This window comes from Cyanistes caeruleus, chromosome 2 (assembly GCF_971803275.1).
Source record: "Cyanistes caeruleus chromosome 2, bCyaCae1.hap1.1, whole genome shotgun sequence".
In the NCBI taxonomy this organism is placed as follows: Eukaryota; Metazoa; Chordata; class Aves; order Passeriformes; family Paridae; genus Cyanistes; species Cyanistes caeruleus.
Genome location: NC_141702.1, coordinates 31,928,628 through 31,934,270, shown reverse-complemented (window position 1 = coordinate 31,934,270; position 5,643 = coordinate 31,928,628).

The window sequence follows — 5,643 nt, the reverse complement described above, 5'->3', positions numbered from 1 at the left end:
AGTGGTCTTTCCAACCTCACCCATCCTGTACTTCAGTGTGTGATATACATTTGGCATCCAGATTTCACAGTTAATTATGCTGATGTGCTTTCTTTAAAATGACATGCTGAGTATATCCCACGTAGAGGGATATGGGAAAGAGCACAGAAAAGTATATTTGCATCTTTTGAAGAACTTCAGCATTTCAAAAGCCATTTCAATCTACTGCAGGTGTTTCACTGTGGATTGTCAAAATGCTTGCATCAAATATGTATCAACCAAATTGGGAAGAGAAACATTATTCTCCTACAAATTTTGCCACAAGAAAAAAAGTCATAAATCCATATAGAAGCCAAGAAGTAAATATCTGAATTTAAATAGGTTTGAGAAACCAGAAGTAACAGAAAATGAAAATTTAGTGACTGACCAGATTCCTTCTGACTCGAGTGCAAGTGAAACAGTGCAATTTGAAAGGCAGCCAATTTTTGGACAAGATAACCTTGTTGGTCTATTAAGTAGATCAAAGAAAGGAAGTGCTGAGATCCATTTTCCAACTTTCTGGTTTGACTTCTAAATACTACTAAAACTAAAATACTTTGTGAACCAAATGTTCATATTCAACTGGGTAGAACACTTCCATCACACAGGAGTCAGGGTAAAGAGCAGTAAGTACTGTTAAACAGAGGCCTGGACTTTATTGTCATGGATGGATCATAGCACAGCTTCCTATATAAAATTGTCCAAAAAAAATAAAATTCTTTCAAAAAGAAATTAAAGACATGTACACAGTACTATCCAAATTGTGATTTAAAAACTTATTTTTAAGAAAAACTGTTTTCCTAAAGCCATATGAAAAAAAACCCCTGACTTCTTGCAGTGCCTTCAGGACCAAGATGTATTTTGGGTAATATATGATGAAACTAACACTAACACTAGCATGAGAACATCAAGAGACAAACTGAAAGCTAATTTCTGAGATGTAGTAGCCATATGTATTAATCATTTTCTTAGTCTGCACACATCTTCAGTGTGCAGATGAATATCCTGTGTGAAGAATGGGCCATCCCAAAGACCCTCTGGGTGGTTCTTGCTGCAGAATTGATCAAACTATACAAGATAACATACTTGAAAATAGTCAGTAGAAAGTAGAAAGCTGTTGAAATTATTGTGTAGGGCAATCTTATGCAGATAGAATATCTAGGATATGCTTCTTACTTGGTTTAAGGTACTCAGTGATGGATCATGCCCATGCTGGAGCAGTCACCCAGGACCATGGTTCAGCTGACTATAACAACTGAACAGAACAGCACTTTGGGGAGCATCTTCTGATCCAATTGAAGGTGCTGCTGGAAGGACCCTTGCAACAGAGACTCTCTCTGTTTTATTATCACCCAGACTGCAACCAGCCTGCTTGTTTATGAAATTTGGTTTTCCTACCCTCTGCCAAAATCCATCAGTGTCTGTGCTTCTCTGCCCTTCTCCAACAGCAAGTCAAAGTCAGTCTAAGCCTAGATTGTGTAAAATATCAGCTAAATGTGAACAGGCTGGCTCAGCCTGAAAGAAGTGCAGTTGTGTTAATAAGGTGTTTTACCTTGCTCAGACAGGAGAACAGACCTGGGGGAGTACTATGCTAACACAATTAAAGCACTTCCAACACCTATGCTGGCTGCTTAGAGGTAGCTTGAGAATTTTTTTCAATATAGTTATTCTCTCTGGGACATTAGAAAAGTAGGGTTACATTTTCTTGCTTTTCTTGCTTGCAGGAATTTTTCCTTTCTTTTTGCACATAGATTTTTACAACTTCAGCTTCAAAGAAGCAGGACTACAAGGGAAAAAGATGAGAGCAGATTTAGTCTACCTAAATTAACTTTATTCCTGTTCTTCCCTAAAAAGGCAATTATTATCTTCCTAACACCATCTCAATAACATAAAATGATTTATCTTGATAAACCCTTCTTCATATGAAAGTATAAAGATAGAAAGGTTTATCAGTTTTGGTACTCTTATATTTCAATTACTTTTATTGATATATTTCTTCTAATTCTGTATCTTTAACTCCATATTACTCATGGCAGTATCTTGCCGAAGAAAACAGGCCAAGACCTCTGTGCTTAAAGACAAGAATCTTGGTTAATTTAGTGCAGTGATAGGCTTGGATAAAGACTGTTTATTCTTTGGAGCTAACTTCTTCCCCTAAATTTAAGACTGCAGAGTGTTATGATAGGGGTTGGTTACAAGGACTACTGTGAGCCTCTTTCTGTGATATTATCATTAACGTCAGTGCTGTGTTTAACTCCCATGTAAATTTGCAATCAGTGAAAAGGGACAATCTTATTTTATACGTTTTGTATATAAAAACGTTTTGAAACCCTAACCTTGGTTGGAACCCCCATATAAAATTAGAATAGCATAAAAACTAGTAAGTATGATAAAAGTACAGCCTCAATTAGGGCAAATCACTGTGCCATACCTTAGATCTCCAAGAAAGTGTCATATCCCTGTGTCTGTTACAGCATTGTTTTTAAGTTATTCTACCTACCTTATGCTATTTATTGAATACCCTTCTTTAACAAGGGGGAGAAATGTTCCACATGTTATGACTATATTCCAAGTGATCTTCAGTTTCACTACAGTGCTTTCTCATATAAGAAAGTAATTTCTGCTCTGGATTAATAAAAAAAGAACAAAATAGTCTGCCTATTTTCTATCTTCAGCAAATTTTCCAGAAACAGCCTTGAGTTACTCAGGTCAGAGTCCCTAACCTTCCCTTTCTCACTAAATAAAGATCATGAAGCAAAAGGGAATGGCAAGGAACTCTCACCTTTGGGGTAAATAAAGCAACTTTGCTGTCAGGTGGCAAGTTGCTCCATCCAGCTGGAAAGATATGACTAAAAAGGAAAATAGAAATCGGTGTGAAAGATATTGGAAGGTGAGTCCTTACCCTTGAGGACCTGGTCTTTATGGAAAAGCCTGGCAGTGGGGGATCTCTTCTTTAAAAAATTACGCTTATGCAATTGCTATGCAAAAGAAAAAGCTCAAAAGTTTTCAAAACAAAAAAAAGCACAAACCAAAAGCAGCCAAGGGGTCCATGAATCAATAACTTTACAGCAAGTTTCACTCAGAGAAGGTGGGTGCTGAGGAGCTTCATTTATCCATGGCTCTGGGGAGCTTCCAGCTCCTTGTAAGACCAGGATGCATACAGAGAGGGAGAATAGGGTGGAGCTCCCTTTATCCAGGATTGTAAAGATTTTCCAGGTGCCTGTAGAACTCTGATAATGTACAGACTGGGACTGTGTGTGTTTTCTTATCCTTAGGTCAATATCCTTTCAGAAACTTGCAACATTCTCCAGTGGGGTGTCAGAGGAGGTAGAGGGTAGGTGAGTGCCATGGTCTGGTTTTACCCCTGCCCAGGCACCCAGATGTATGAGACAGGAGAAGCAACAAAGGAGAAGCAGCCACTCCCCATTGCCATGGGCATCAGCTCCTGCCAGCCCAGGCAGCTATCCTGGGCCTCCCCTGTCACCCATGCCCCTGTGACACAGCCACCACCAGCATTCTACCTGCTGTGACAGCCAGGCATCAAAAGGTTTGGTGTCTGCAGTTAGTGCTGCATCACTGTGACATGGCTATTATTTTTCACTGTTCAGGGGAGAAAAAAAGTGATGAATAATAATTATAGTAAAATCTGAGCAACTAGTAGTGCTAGGGGAGGAAAATAAAGTAGCTGTAACAAAAAAGTAAAGGACAACAGCTCAGCAAAGGAAGAAAGAGAATTAAAAGAAGTAGGTCCTACCTACTGTTCACTTTTGAAAATTTATTGGGTATTTGTTGTTGAGACTTGTAGATTTGAACACTAAATGTTGGAAGAATGATGCTTGTCAAGTTGACTGAAAGTCAATAGTTTACAGTTTTCAAATTAAAGACATGTCCAACACCAAACCTGTGTCTAGGAGAGGATGACACTGCTGAGGAGGTTTCATCATACAATTTTATTTCTTTCCCAGAAACAAACCAATGATTTTGACAGAGACTTTCATCTTAAGGCATCACTACATACTTCAGATAGACACCTAAATTAAATACATGAATTAGCTTCCACCTACTTGATTCAATGCAGGACATTACACTATCTTTAATTGACAGGACAAGAGGCAATGGGTGAAAACTGCAATGGGAGGTTTCATCTAAAAAAAAATAAACCTTTTTGCACTGTGAGAGTGACTGATCACTGGCACAAGTTGCCAGAGAGGTTTTAGAGCTTTCATCCTTGGAGATATTAAAATAAAATCTGGTCATGGTACTGGGCAACCTGCTCTAAGTGAACCTGCTTGAGAAGGGGGTTAGACCTGATGAACTCCAGAGGTTCCTTCCAACTTCAACTGTTTAATAATTCTGTGGTCTTTGGTTCATTATAACAATTTCTTTCCCCATATGTAATTCCTCCTTAATCATTTTAGTTTGACAATTGTTTAAGTAAAATTGGGAGCAAGGAAAACTGCTTATGTACAGAAGTGAGATGACCTCTAAGTAATCAAGTTCAACTGCAAATTATAATAAACTTCCATATAAATATGACACATTCTTTAAAAGCTTCAACTTCCATGTTTGCCAGCAGTACCTACTGTTGACATTCAATGACAGGCAAGCAGGGAAGTGGGTGGAAATTACAGGATCCTGTTGGTTAGAGATAGGGTAGAGGAATATTTAAAACATACTCTCAGACACCCTTAAGGACACAGCATCCAGCTCACTCAGCTGGTGTATAGAATATTTCTAGCTGGTCTTTATGCCTTTCCCTGCTGTGTTTAACATTGACCTGAGAGCAGACACTGTTGGAAAGGTTATCTCAGCTTCTCCTTTCATCATTATTTTGTATCCTTTGCTTCCAGGATGCCTTGTCTAACCATGCCCAAACAAATGCTGGTTTTCAAGATGCTCCAGGTATTTTGGCTGATATTGACTGGACTGTACTTTATACATTCTACACTAGACAAGGCCAAAAAATGCATTAAAAAAATCACTTGTTGCTGTTAGCTACCATGTAATGGTTTCACAGTAGATCCTGAGAACTCATGAGATCAGGTGAGGAAGCGTGGTGCTTCCCTTCCAATGGCTGTGATGAATTTGTGATGATCACTTGTCACATTGTCAGCGGCAGCATAAAATAATCAGATGTTTCATCTCCCAGCAAGAATCACACACTTTCATTTTCTGTTTTAGTCAGGTTTTGTTTGTTTGTTTTTGTCAGGATGGGGTAGGACAACTTTTAAAAACAATAACCAAAAGTAAAAATGAGAAAGCAAGCGCCATCCAGTGCATTACTGCCATTCCTTAGCTGCTTCAGTTGTGTTAACTTTATCTGTTGCTGGCATATGCAAACAGTCCCTGGGAATGTGGTTGCTGCTCAGGAAGGAAGGGTTTTGTAAAAAGGCACAGCAGTAATAAAATATGGTAGATGCCTTCAAAGGTGCAGAGAAGTTTATTTCTGCTATCCCGAGAAACTTATGGTCCCATAGAGTCGATCACTGCAGAGTTGTACGGGTGGGACAGAATTTTAAAGCTTGCTTATCAGGGTACCAAAAAAGACAATAGTTTCCAGAAGGGCGAGGCTGGGACAGGATATAAACAAAAATAAAACACAACAGAAATCACAGAAAACTACTG